We start from the raw sequence: 14,508 nt of genomic DNA, 5'->3' as shown, positions 1-14,508 counted from the left end.
CTCTAACCTGTTCTAGTTGCATATTTATTTTAACCACCATCATGGTAACACCTTGTAACTATTAGCAGGACTTGAACATCAGACTATACTATCAACAATGCCATTACACCACTCACTCTCTAACCTGTTCTCATAGCACATTTATCCACCTTTCTGATAACAACACCATGACTACCTCCTGTGGGACACGAACTCATAACCTCTTAACCTTGAACAGCCTTCTCAGTACCAACAACTACACCACTGTACTATGAGACCGTTCCCTGTCTAACCTGCTCTCATAGCGCATTTATTTTTCTTCCCCACCATTCTGATAACAAAACTTTGTAAGAATAAGCAGGATTTGAACTCAGAACCTTGAATGCCATTCTCAGTACCACCAACAACAACATCACCACTACACCATGGAACCACTGACTCATTCACCTGTTCTTCTAGCACCTTTATCTTTATAATTTTCCCCCCATCATTCTGATAACAAAACTTTATAAGAATTAGAGCAGGTTTTGAACTCATAACCTCATAACCTTGAACAGCCTTCTCAGTACCAACAACTATACCACTGTACTATGAGGCCGTTCCCTCTCGAACCTGCTCTCATAGCGCATTTATTTTTCCTCCATTGTTCTAATAACAAAACTTTGCAAGAATAAGCAAGATTTGAACTCAGAACCTTAAATGCCTTTCTCAGTACCACCAACGACATCACCACTACACCATAAGACCATGTGCTGTCTCACCTATTCTCCTAGCGCCTTTATTTTTATAATTTTCCCCCATCATTCTGATAACAAAACTTTATAAGAATTAGAGCAGATTTTGAACTCATAACCTCATAATTTCATAATCTTGAACAGTCTTCTCAGTACCAAGAACTACACCACTGTACTATGAGACCATTCCCTCTCTAACCTGTTCTCATAGCGCATTTATTTTTCTTCCCCACCATTCTGATAACAAAACTTTGTAAGAATAAGGAGGATTTGAACTGAGGACCTCAGAACTGTGATTAACTTTCTCAATACCTATACCATGAGAACATTCGCTTTCTTACCTGTTCTCCTAGCGCCTTTATTTTTTTAAATTTTCCTCATCATTCTGATAACAAAACCTTGTAAGAATAAAGAGGATTTGAACTCAGAACCTTGAATGCTCTTCTCACTACCAACATCTTCACCACTACACTATGAGCCCACTCAGTCTCTCACCTGTTCTCCTAGCAACTTTATTTTTTAATTTTCCCTCATCATTCTGATAAAACTTATTAAGAACAAGCAGAATTTGAACTTAGGACCTTGAATAGCCTTCTCATTACCACCAACACCAGCACCACTACACCATGAGACGACTGACCCATTCACCTGTTCTCCTAGCACCTTTATTTTTAACCCCCCCGTCATTCTCATAACAAAACTTCATAAGAATTAGAGCAGGATTTGAACTCAGGACCTAAGAACTTTGAATATCAGTCTCTGTAACATCAATAACACCAGCATACCATGAGACCTTTCAGGGGCTGTGCAGTTCTCCTAGCACATTTATTCTTTTTTCCTCACTGGTGTTAAAACCTCACAAGACTTAGGATTTGAACTCAGGCCTTTCAGAACGTTGACTATCACTCTGTACAGTCATCGACATCAAGGCAAGGCAAATTTATTGGTATAGCACAATTCAGTACAAAAACAATGCAAAGTGCTTTACATAATTAAAATATAGGAAAATAAAACAGAATAAAAGCAAGTAGGAATAAAATGTAGAAACAAAATAGAACATTAAAAACAGTTGGACTAAAAATGTTGAACTAATGATGTTTCAGTAGAACTGTTTACTAGAACAGTCAAAGGCAGTCCAAAACAAAAGGCTTAGACTTAGACAACTTTATTTGTCATTGCATACAGAACGAAATTTCGTTGCATACTGCTTTGTAAATTGCAGTAAATAGTTAAAATACAGTTTTTGGTGCGGCAGATATCTAAAAGTAAGCAATAGATTTAAAATACAATATAAAAACAATTGAAATGTAAACAGTGCAGGAGAAGGTCACAGTATACAAACTATTTTATGTACAGAATTGGATTGTGCAATGGCATTTCTGCAAGAATGCATATAAGGACTAAGAATTCGGTAGCATTTATAGTGCTGTATGGATATGCAATGATGCACAATGTGCAAATATGCAAATGTTGCGCAGAGTTTATGGGTTGTAGTTTAGCCGTTCAACAGCAGTTCAACAGAGGGAAGAGGAGCCCCGATGATCCATTCTGCTGTCCACACCACTCTCCTCACGTTCTTCCAGTCGGAGGCACTGCAACCTCCACACCACACAGAGAACAGGTGGTCAGAATGCTCCCTATGGTGCTTCTGTAGAATGTCGTGAAGATGGGCAGGGGCAGGTGGGCTCTCCTCATCCTCCGCAGGAAGTACAAGCGTTTTTGTGCCCTCTTCACCAGTGACGTGGTGTTCACAGACCAGCTGAGGTTGTCCGTGATGTGAACCCCGAGGAACTTGGTGCTGCTGACCACCTCCACAGCTGAGCTGTTGATGAGCAGTGGAGCGTGGCGAGGCCGGTTCTTCCTGAAGTCGACGATGATCTCTTTCGTCTTCTCTACGTTCAGGATCAGGCTGTTGTCTCTGCACCAACCCACCAGTTGCTCCACCTCCTCTCTGTAGTCCTGAGGGTGATGACATCAGAGGTGTTCTGTCCGACCCGGACTGACTGAGGTCTGTTGGTGAGAAAGTCTAGCAGCCAGTTGCGAAGGGGTGTGCTGAAGCCCAGATGTTCCAGTTTTCCCACCAGATGCTGTGGGATGATGATGTTAAACGCCGAGCTGAAGTCCAGGAACAGCATCCGCACGTAGGTGTTCTTCTCCTCCAGGTGTACCAAGCTCAGGTAAAGAGCAGAGGAGATGGCATCCTCAGTGGAGCGGTTCCGCAGGTAGGCAAACTGGAACGGGTCGAGTGTTGGGGGAGACTGGAGACGATGTGTTCCTTTACCAGCCTTTCAAAGCACTTCATCATGATGGGAGTCAGTGCAACAGGCCGGTAGTCGTTGAAACAGGTGACTTGAGGTTTCTTCGGCACCGGAATGATGGAGGCAGACTTGAAGCATGCTGGCACTATGGCTTGGTCCAGCGAGGTGTTAAAAATGTCTGTGAGGACACCAGCCAGCTGACCTGCACACTCCTTGAGCACTCGCCCAGGTATGTTGTCGGGACCTGGGGCCTTCCGCGGGTTGACTCTCCTCAGAGTCTTCCACACGTCGGCCGTGTCAAGGCAGAGGACCTCCTCTTCCTGATGTGGAACAGCTTTCACTGCTGGAGTGCTGTTTAGTGCCTCGAACCTCCCAAAGAAGTTATTTAGTCAATTGAGGAAGTCAGCATCAACTTCACCCACCGGGGGGGAGGGCGTGTTGTATTCAGTGATCGCCCGGATGCCTTTCCACATGCTCCTGGTGTTGCCGGCGTCGTGGAAAAGCTCCTGGATTTTCTGACTGTGGTTCCGCTTCGCTAGCCTGATGGCACGGTTCAGGTTGGCTCTCGCTGTCCTCAGTGCCTCCTTGTCACCAGACTTGAAGGCTGAGTTCCGTGCTTTTAGCACTTGACGGACCTCCACAGTAATCCAGGGTCGCTGGTTGGCTCGGGTGATGATGGTCTTGGTGGTGCTGACGTCCTCGATGCATTTGTTGATGTAGGCTGACACAGTCATGGCGTACTCATCAATGTCGATCTTGTCCTCATAAGTTGCAGAACATGTCCCAGTCAGAGCACTCAAAACAGTCCTGGAGCGCCTCCATGGCTCCCTCAGTCCACACCCTCATCTGCCTCACTGTAGGTTTAGCTCTGATCAGCAGGGGCCTGTATGCAGGAGTTAGCATCACGGAGAGATGGTCTGAAGAGCCCAGGTGGGGGCGGGGGACTGCTCTGAATGCTCCTTTTATGTTTGTGTAAACTAAGTCTAGAGTGCTTTCTCCCCGAGTTGCAAAATCCACATGTTGGTAAAAATGAGGGAGAACAGTTTTCATATTTGCCTGGTTAAAATCCCCAGCAATGATGAACCCCCCCTCCAAATGTGCTTTTAATCTTGATTTAAATTAAATCAGGCTTTCCACACTTTTACAGTTTTCAGGAAGTTTGTTCCAGATCAGTGGAGCATAGGAACTAAATGCTGCTTCTCCATGTTTGGTTCTGGTTCTGGTTCTACAGAGCAGGCTGCAGCCAGAAGACCTGAGTGGTCTGGATGGTTGATACACTGATAACAAGTCTGTGATGTATTTAGGAGCTAAGCCATTCAGGGATTTATAGACTAACAGAAGTATTTTAAAGTCTATTCTCTGAGATACAGGGAGCCAGTGTAATGATTTTAGAACTGGGGTGATGTGCTCTACTTTCTTAGTCTTAGTGAGGACGCGGGCAGCAGGGTTCTGGATCAGCTGCAGCTGTCTGATCCACTTTTTAGGCAGACCTGTGAAAACACTGTTGAAGTAATCAATTTGACTAAAGATAAACGCATGGATTAGTTTTTCCAGATCCTGCTGAGACATCAGTCCTTTAATCCTGGAAATGTTCTTCAGGTGATAGAAAGCCGTCTGTCTTTAGATGCTTTTGGAGGTTCAGGTCTGAGTCCATCACTACACCCAGATTTCGGGCCTGATTAGTGGTTTTTAGCTAAAGCGACTGAAGCTGTGTGCTAACTTTTGATCTCTCCTCTATTGGTCCAAATATTATTACTTCTGTTTTGTTTTTATTCAATTGAAGAAAAGTTTGGCACATCCACGTATTGATTTCTTCTAGGCATTTACTCAGTGCCTGAACTGGTTCATAGTCACCTGGTGACATGGTGATGTAGAGCTGTGTGTCGTCTGCATAGTTATGGTAGCTGATGTTGTTGTTTTTTTATTATCTGAGCTAGAGGGAGCATGTAGATATTGAAGAGGAGGGGACCCAGGATAGACCCTTGGGGAACCCCACATGTAATTTTTGTCATCTCTGATGTAAGAGATGACAAAAATACATCTCTGATGTAAGAGATGTGTGGAATGCATTCAAGAAAACACGGCCTTCAATTCTTTACTGTACTGATACAAAAAGTCCCTGTCCTTTAAGTAGGATTTAAACCAGTTGAGAGCTGTACCAGAGAGGCCGACCCAGTTCTCCAGGCGCTCTAACAGAATGGAGTGATCGACAGTATCAAATGCTGCACTGAGGTCCAATAGAACCAGCACTGTGGTTCTTCCACAGTCTGTATTTATCATTAAACACCTTGATAAGGGTGGTCTCTGTACTGTGGTGAGCACGGAAGTCAGACTGGAAAACGTCAAAGCGGCTGGTCGTTGTTAAGAAGGTGTTTAATTGTTGAAACACAGCTTTTTCAATAATCTTACTGATAAAGGGGAGGTTTGAGATGGGCCTGTAGCTCTGGAGTAGAAGTTTGTCTAAATTGTTCTTTTTCAGCAGTGGTTTGATAATTGCTGTTTTTAGAGACTGGGGGAAAATACCTGACAGAAGGGACGTGTTTATTATCCGAGTCAAATCAGCCGCTATGACAGGTAAAACTTTTTTAAAGAAAGCTGTGGGTACAGTACACCATCGGTACACCATGAAACCGTAACAACTTTAGTCACAAGATCAGAAACATAAAGACTGGGTGTACTACATAAGAATTTAAACTCTGGATCATTGAAACTGCCGGCGACATTCTCTGCCTGCTGACCTACCGAGGAAAATACTCTAACCTAATAATTCTTTTATCATATTTACCCTGAAGGATATTATTAAGTTAAAGTTCTGATAATATAAGCCATCACACTATAAGATTGTTCATACAAGTGGCTGTTATAGTATGTACATTCAGCATTCATCATGAAAAAAGAATGGGCAGATCAGGAGTGAAATTTTCATTGTTCCTGGTTTCCCTCCCTCCTCAGAATGATGATCTGGACACACAACCTCCTATAAAACAAGAGGAATTTCAACATGGTCCACGGCTCCATGACGATGTCGTCTGGAGAAAAGCAGTCATTTACTTTTTAACAAGCTCTTTTCATGCAAAGAACTTCCCATCCATCCATTTTCCGTCACGCTTGTCCCTGGTGGGGTCTCAAGGGGTGCTGGTGCAAATCTCTAGCATTCAATGGGTGAGAGGTGGGGTACACTCTCAGGGATACAAAGAGACAGACAGGACAAAAAAAACATTCAAAAAATTTAAAGGGATAATTTCTGAGACCATCAAACTTGCTTTAAACTTGTGTACGTTTACCTCTGATTTATATATTTTATAAATGCCTTTCTGTGAAAATCTTTCACAGTTTTTTAGCTTTTTGTCCATGGTTGTCACCGTTAAACATAAAATAACAGCTGGTTAGTCATAACATTCATTAGGGGCTTTGCATTGACTTTTTATGGATGGATAAAAGAAAGACCATGAGGCAGAACCTGGAAAACAAATGTTCAGGTACAGTTTTATGCCCTTCTCAGTGTTTGGCATATGTACACTTTTGTATGGATTCTATACAATGTTTCATAAATGAGGCCCCAGGTCATCATTTTGACAATTGATGGCACATATGTTGAAATCCTGCTTCTGTGCCTTCCTCACATTTAGTAAGTGTTTTAAATTTTAAGTTTAAATCAGTATTGGTGTTAGCTCCAAAGATATTGTGATGTCACCCAGCAAAACTGATGTCAGTAGCTCTGTCTACTCACAGAGTAATTTGTTGTCATTATTTGACTCAGAGTAAAGGCTTCCAAGCTTTCTGAAATGAAAGACAGAGGGTATGCAGGAAATTTCCTAGAAATTACTCTGGATATCCACCAACCCAGCTTTCTGAAACGGGGCCCCAGTGACACCAGAATCACACCATGGTCTTTCGAACCAATCAGTGTTGTGTATCTTTTAAAGTTTTACTTTGCTTTAGGTTTCACAAATAGGGAAATATTTAATCTTTTTAGCACATAAGCAGGAAATCATCTCACATCACTCACTATTGAAACCCTGCATTGAAATATACAACAGGTCCAGTTTTTAATACATTTGCATCAACTTAATGCAAATATAAAATGAAGTCCTGAAAGCAAAAAAAATATTAAAAGCATTTGTTTTAAACTAAAATAATAATAAATAAATAAAATAATAACAACAACAATAATAATAATAATAATAATAATAATAATAATAATAATAATAATAATAATAATAATAACAATAATAATGAAATTAAAAGACATGCAGTTAGTTTTCCGTTATTTTATTAGATCATATTCTGGTGTACATAAATACATCTCACTGAGGCCATAAATACACATGAAGAAGAAGAAGCAGAACAAACACGGTACATTCAGAAAGCTGCAGCAACACAAACAGAACGTCACACGACTAAAGGCGCTGCAGCTCAGAGCCGCTCTCATCCTCCATCGCATCCTGCTGCAGCGCTGTGCTTTATCACCAACAACCCATGGAGAGGCTGGTTCTGACCCGAGGACTGGAATGCTGCACAGCTTGTTCTGCTGGCTTTGGGAACCAAGAAAGAGGAACACAGGAGAGCATCAGTAGGGCTCTTTGAATACGACTGAAGGTAAAAACAATCAGAGTCTCGGGGTCCTGAGAGTAACAATCCCCCCTCACACACACACAGAGTGATAAATTAATTCAGACCGTGGACCTCAGGGTCCCCACAATGTAGGTTGTCAAGAGTGGGCCCAAAACACTCTAGCTAGACAAGCCAGCCCACACAAACACACAAACACACACACACACACACACACGAAAATCTGAAACAACACTCTAACTTCCATTCATTATGACCTAACCCTTAATCCCTAGGCCAAAAAAAGTGAGAAACAGAAAACGGGACTCACTTTACTGGTAAAATGCCAACTCACCCACAAGTACACACACACCCGTTGAAAGTGTTTTACACCAGAGATGAACTCAGCAGCAGATCTTAACCTTTGACCTCAGACTAAAAATGTAGGAAAACATTCAGGAGCCTTTTACGATGTTTGTGACCATCAAACATCAGCAGGAAGATCCTGATGGTTCTGATCTCAGCTGTGTCTAAGCAAAGAACCACGCCATGTTTAAAGGCCCGGTCTGACTTAATGCTGCCTAATTTGCTGTTTTCACCTGGAACAGCTGTGACCCCTGTTTCCATCCAGGGGGTCTCTGTAGACACCTTTCAGATTTTTCTTGCCACAAAAGACCATATATTTCTATTTCATGTATTAAAGGTTTTATTTGGTTGTTTCATCTAACCTATTTAAGGGTAGTACACAACAATGGCTTCTTTATCTATAAAATGTGTCTCGTAGAGGCCTGTTTGGAAAATGAGGTCCTTTGGAAATACAGGTCCTTGCAAAAGTTTTTGCATTGAACTTTTTCCTCACTTGTTCATGTTAAAACTATAAACTTTTGTACTGGGATTTCATGTGACAGATGAACACAAACCAGGACTTCATCTCCCAGAGCAAATTTTCTTTTTCAAATTTTGAATGTTTTGAAGAATCTTTCAAGCAATAAAAGACAGAACAACACATGCTCTCTGAACTCGTTGAAGGCAGAGCTTGGTGACGGAGCGTTCCTTGGTCTGCGTTTGTGATTGGTTGGGAAGATGAATGGGGTACCGCGAACGAGCTATTTTTAGAAACGTAACGTCATGATGACGTCACATCACGTGGTACGCAGTGGGGCAAACTCCGGAAACCCGCCGCTGTTTTGCTTTAAAAGAGACGTGCGTTAGCCTAGGTTTTACTCGGTAAACGACTGCTTTTTCCAAATCTAAGACCATGGTTTTTAAACATTGTTGCTATGGAACGTGCAACAGTGACTGGAGGTACGCTGATCGGCCGTATATGAAGGATGTTTTCTTCAAGACTGCCAAGGAGAAATGTGTGCTCTGGGTACACCGGTGCGGTCGGCCTACATATGTAGCAAGCATTTTGTCGGAGGAAAGGGCACAACCGAAGAACATCCTGACCCAATTCCAGCGACATCAAGTCAAGGTAAGAGTTTTTTGGTGACCGACATGTTAATAATGAAGCGCCTGCTACCATGATCGCATATAGGCTATCATGGTAGCAGGCGCTAACATGATACCCTGCTACCAGGATAGCTTACTCAAAAACATTTCAAATGAGACAAACATTAAACATATACCGATTCCTGGACAGTGATTACAAAAAAAAACCGGCCGAATACGGCATGACCGCCGCGCATCCCCCACACCTGATATGACCGCCGCGCAGGAACAAACAAAACAAAGCTTACCGTTCTATCAACTCGGCCCGTTTCTGGTCTTTTTAAGCCCTCGACCCTCAAGCCATCGTTTGAGCTGAAGGTTGGTGTGTTCTTCGACAGTGCGACCAGTAAACCGTGCGCCTGGGACACCGTCTTGGGAATGTTTAATGGCTGCAAAGTCGGTTATATCGCTGGTTCTGTTGCGCTTGTAATAGCTGGGTACTCCGTGCATTCTCTATCTGTGTGCCCTACCTAAGCGGCAAAAGGGGCGTTGCTCTTGAGACGGTGACGTCACGTGCGCGGTACCCCATTTCTAAATGTCCTCTCCTACCAAAAGTTCATACATCTCTTGAACATATATGTTGAACACCCTTCCTAAGGTGGGAAAACAACAAACACCCTTAAAGAAATCTCACTATCTTGGAGGGTGGGTCTAATGTTTAGCGCAGCAGGCATAAACTGAGAACACACCTGTGCTACAGCTCAGTCTGAACAAAAGCAATGCAATATAAAAAATATCTTGAAATGTTTAAAGATGAAGCTCAAAAACAGCAACTAGAAAAATGCTGAATTTGTCAAGAGAATATGGTTGCCTTTAATGACAACACACAAACATCTCACAGCAAACCACAGCTGTGCAGTTTGAGTAAGTTTTTCATATCAGAGCTATTTCCCCTCCTTTATGGATCCTCATGTGTGTATTTAAAGTTGTTTGATGGCTAAATATTTGTTCACATAGATCACCACAGAAAGGATTCTATCCTGTATGGATTCTCATGTGTGTGTTTAAAGTTGCTTTTCGGCTAAATCTTTTTCCACAGAGATCACAATAGAAAGGCTTTTCTCCTGTATGGCTCCTCATGTGTGTGTTTAAAGTTGCTTTTCGGCTAAATCTTTTTCCACACAGATCACAACAGAAAGGCTTTTCTCCTGTATGGATCCTCATGTGTATGTTTAAATGTTCTTTTTGGCTAAATCTTTTTCCACATAGATCACAACAGAAAGGTTTCTGTCCTGTATGGATTCTCATGTGTCTGTTTAAAGTTCCTTTTAGGCTAAATCTTTCTCCACAGATACCACAACAGAAAGGTTTCTGTCCTGTGTGGAATCTTATGTGTCTGTTTAAATTTGACTTTTGGCTAAATTTCTGTCCACATAGATCACAACAGAAAGGCTTCTCTCCTGTATGGATTCTCATGTGTATGTTTAAAGTTCCTCTATCGCCCAATCCTTGTCCACATAGATCACAACAGAAAGGCTTCTCTCCTGTATGGATTGTCATGTGTGTGTTTAAAGATCGTTTTTGGCTAAATCTTTCTCCACAGAGATCACAACAGAAAGGTTTCTGTCCTTTGTGGAATCTTATGTGTCTGTTTAAATTTGACTTTTGGCTAAATTTCTGTCCACATAGATCACAACAGAAAGGCTTCTCTCCTGTATGGATTCTCATGTGTCTGTTTAAAGTTCTTCTATCGCTAAATCTTTGTCCACATATATCACAACGGAAAGGCTTCTCTCCTGTATGGATTCTCCTGTGTGTGTTTAAAGTTGAGCTAAAGCTAAATCTTTGTCCACATATATCACAACAGAAAGGCTTCTCTTCTGTGTGGATTCTCATGTGTGTGTTTAAAGTCGAGTTAAAGCTAAAACTTTGTCCACATAGATTACAACAGAAAGGCTTCTCTCCTGTATGGCTCCTCATGTGTCTGTTTAGATGTGCTTTTAGACTAAATCTTTTTCCACATAGCTCACAGGAAAAAGGCTTTTCTACTGTATTGTTTCTCATGTGTGTGTTTAAATATTGTTTTCGGCTAAATCTTTTTCCAGAAACATCACAACAGAAAGGCTTCTGTCCTGTATGGATTCTCATGTGTCTGTTTAAAGTTCCTCTATCGCTAAATCCTTGTCCACAAAGATCACAACAGAAAGGCTTCTGTCCTGTGTGGCTTCTCATGTGTGTGTTTAAAGATTGTTTTTGGCTGAATCTTTCTCCACAGAGATCACAACAGAAAGGTTTCTCTCCTGTGTGGATTCCCATGTGTTTGTTTAAAGCATATTTTCCAATGAATGTTTTGCCACAGTCTTCACAGCTAAGCTTCATTCCTGTCAGGACTTTCCTTCGTGACTCCACATTTTTCTTCCCTACAGAACATTTCTTATATCCAGAGTCTGACAAATGTTTCAGCCCAGAGAGAGGGTGCGCTACACCACTGTCCTCTTCATCCTTCTCAGCGTCTTCAGTCTCTAAAGAAATGGAAGCATTTCTATGATCTTGTATCCTAATGGATTCCTCTTCATCATTCTCTTCTGGAAGCTCTCTGCCTTTAATTTGGTCTGGATAAACCTGTGAGAGCAGCAGAGACTGTTCATCATCCAGACTCTTTAATGGAGGAGCAGAGACTGGAAACCTGATGGCATTAATCACCTCCTCCCCATTGAGCTGCTCTCCCAGACTGATGTAGACTCCCTTCTGTTCCTCCTTTATGTGGGGGGGCTTTGGGTCATGCAGGTCGGCAGGAGGTCTGTGGTCTAAAGAAGCTTCTTCTTTAACGATCAGCTTCTGCTGAACATCTGCAGGAAACATTGAAACACATTATGCATATTAGAAAGTGTTTTGACCTGAATCTGAAGTGAGACGTTTTAATAAAGATATATTTAAGTAATTTAGTTAGATTTAATGATTTGATTTATCTACTACTTTTTCTTTTGTATTGTTTGTTTACAGTTGCTTGCAAAATTATGTACCCCCTTACCATTCTCCATGTTCTGTTTCCTCACAACCTGCCAAGTAAAATGGATTGTTGGATGATTTAGTTTGCATCATTTTATTTATACAATGTATAATGCAGAATAAAACAGAAAACTTCAGCGTACATGAATGGTAAAAAACCCCATAAATTAAGTTCTTTGTAGAGCAACCTTGTTTAGCTTTAAAGTGCTGATCAAACTATACTGTACTTGTCTGCCATGTTTGGTGAATCAAAGTTATCCCCAATCTATTTAATATTTACAAGCGTATCTTCATTACATTGTTATACTCAACTAACCACTGCCATTCTTGAAAATTAGAGAGGTCCGTAGCGCTGCTTAGCGACTGAGGAAGGAGGCGGAAGTGATGTAAGCGCGAGAATCACTTCCAGAGCCGTTAACCACAAGAAAAGCAGCGTCGTAGCAGACAGTTGCTAAAGTTTTCACAGTTTTGTTTGTTGCAAGTTATGCCTATGCCATCACGTATTACAGGTTTTTGTTCAAACCCTCGCAAGTATGGTGTTTGTTTATCAAGGTTTCCTGAGGACCCTGAGCAATGGTCAACGTATATGACCCAGGTCAGAAGGACTCATGAGAAGTGGAAGCCGAGTGTTGGATTTATTGTAAATAGTTATTCTACTTTTATTATGTTTCATTTATAATAACTCAGTGCCTATGCAACATTATATTTTACTTATAACATTCTTGACCATTTATAACATTATATTATACTTATTACTGAAGTGTTATTTCGCCTTGTATGCTGATGAGTCAGAGCACAAGCATGCGAGCAGTTGCTGTTGCGCTTAATTGTATCTTGCAGCTGCCTGTGGAAGATAAAGAAGATATTCCCATGGCCATGAAAGATGTTGTTGTGTATTGGTCTCCTGCCTAACAGATTTCAACTGGTTTGTTCCCTTCCCCCAGCAGTTGAAATCCTATGTAACTAGGGCGTTCCAATTTTTAATAAAAAGCCTGGCGAGCGGAGACTGCTTCAGAGTGGGTTGGAGGATTGTAACTGAGCAGTCTCCGAGCACTCTCCTTGCAAGTAAAACTGAACTAATTCTCTGTGTCTTCTTTGTGCAGGTTGGTGAATAAGATGTTTGGTGTTTAAACCTAACATTACATGGTCCTTCGAGACGGATTTCAACATACCTAACGATCCCAGCAAGTAAGTGAGGTTCCAGCAAGTCTGTGGCCACAGCACTAAGACCCTTTCCGGGACTGGTTCCTCTTTTGCGGGCTGGGATCCGAAGATTGAAGAATTCCAGGGACACAGAGAATGGGGTACCGCGAACGAGCTATTTGGTCTGCGTTTGTGATTGGTTGGGAGGATGAATGGGGTACCGCGAACGAGCTATTTTTAGAAACGTAACGTCACGATGACGTCACATCACGTGGTACGCAGTGGGGCAAACTCCGGAAACCCGCCGCTGTTTTGCTTTAAAAGAGACGTGCGTTAGCCTAGGTTTTACTCGTTAAAACGACTGCTTTTTCCAAATCTAAGACCATGGTTTATAAACATTGTTGCTATGGAACATGCAACAGCGACTCGAGGTACGCTGATCGGCCGCATGTGAAGGATGTTTTCTTCATTACTTTCCCTAAATTCAAGAGTGCTAAGGAGAAATGTGTGCGCTTGATACACCGGTGCGGTCAGCCTACATATGTAGCAAGCATTTTGTCGGAGGAAAGGGCCCAACCGAAGAACATCCTGACCCAATTCCAGCGACATCAAGTCAAGGTAAGAGTATTTTGGTGACCGACATGTTAATAAAGAAGAGCCTGCTACCATGATCGCATATAGGCTATCATGGTAGCAGGCGCTAACATGATACCCTGCTACTAGGATAGCCTACTCAAAAACATTTCAAATGAGACAAACATTAAACATATACCGATTCCTGGACGGTGATTAGAACAAAAAAAAAAACGTCCGACGCAGCCATGATCGCCGCGCAGGAAAAAAAAACAAAGCTTACCGTTCAATCAACTCGGCCGTTTTCCGGTGTTTTTAAGCCCTCGACACTCAAGCCATCGTTTGAGCTGAAGGTTAGTGTGTTCTTCGACAGTGCGACCAGTAAACCGTGCGCCTGGGACACCGTCTTGAGAAAGTTTAATGGCTGCAAAGTCGGTCATATCGCTGGTTCTGTTGCGCTTGTAATAGCTGGGTACTCCGTGCGTTCTTCATCTGTGTGCCCTACCTAAGCGGCAAAAGGGGCGTTGCTCTTGAGACGGTGACGTCACGTGCGCGGTACCCCATTATGAGTAGAACTTTGTTAAAGAGAAATGAGTGAACATTTCTGAGAAACACGATAAAACCCTGACAATCCTAGGCACTATCAGGTAGCAGATAAAAAAGGAAATCTAAACAGTTAAAGTCCGCAGGAGGACAGACTCCTCTAGTTTAAACTAACTAGTTAAATTCTGTGAAGGACGGCGGCGTCCTCTGTGTTAGATTAAAAGTAAGAGCTCAAAAGTGTGACTGTGTGTGTGTGAGGAAATACAAATACCACTAGGTATTTTATT

The 14,508-nt window shown here is 42.0% G+C and overlaps 1 long non-coding RNA gene across 2 annotated transcripts in view; it reads right to left on the bottom strand.

Annotated features, from left to right (window-relative positions):
• Positions 1-7,227: 7,227 nt before the first annotated feature.
• The window catches only part of LOC118557803, an 11,989-nt gene continuing 4,708 nt past the window's right edge, over positions 7,228-14,508 (bottom strand). The window contains exons 1-2 of one of the 2 annotated variants that reach the window (XR_004928022.1): positions 11,657-11,708; positions 7,228-7,506 (exon numbers count right to left, since the gene is read on the bottom strand). This is a non-coding gene — a long non-coding RNA (uncharacterized LOC118557803). Of the gene's footprint in view, positions 7,507-11,656; positions 11,709-14,508 lie in introns of those variants that run through there. The other variant, XR_004928023.1, reaches the window with a different exon arrangement.

Source organism: Fundulus heteroclitus, chromosome 24 (assembly GCF_011125445.2).
Source record: "Fundulus heteroclitus isolate FHET01 chromosome 24, MU-UCD_Fhet_4.1, whole genome shotgun sequence".
Lineage (NCBI taxonomy): Eukaryota > Metazoa > Chordata > Actinopteri > Cyprinodontiformes > Fundulidae > Fundulus > Fundulus heteroclitus.
The sequence above is the reverse complement of the archived record's forward strand: the minus strand, read 5'-3'. Positions and strand labels throughout refer to the sequence as shown.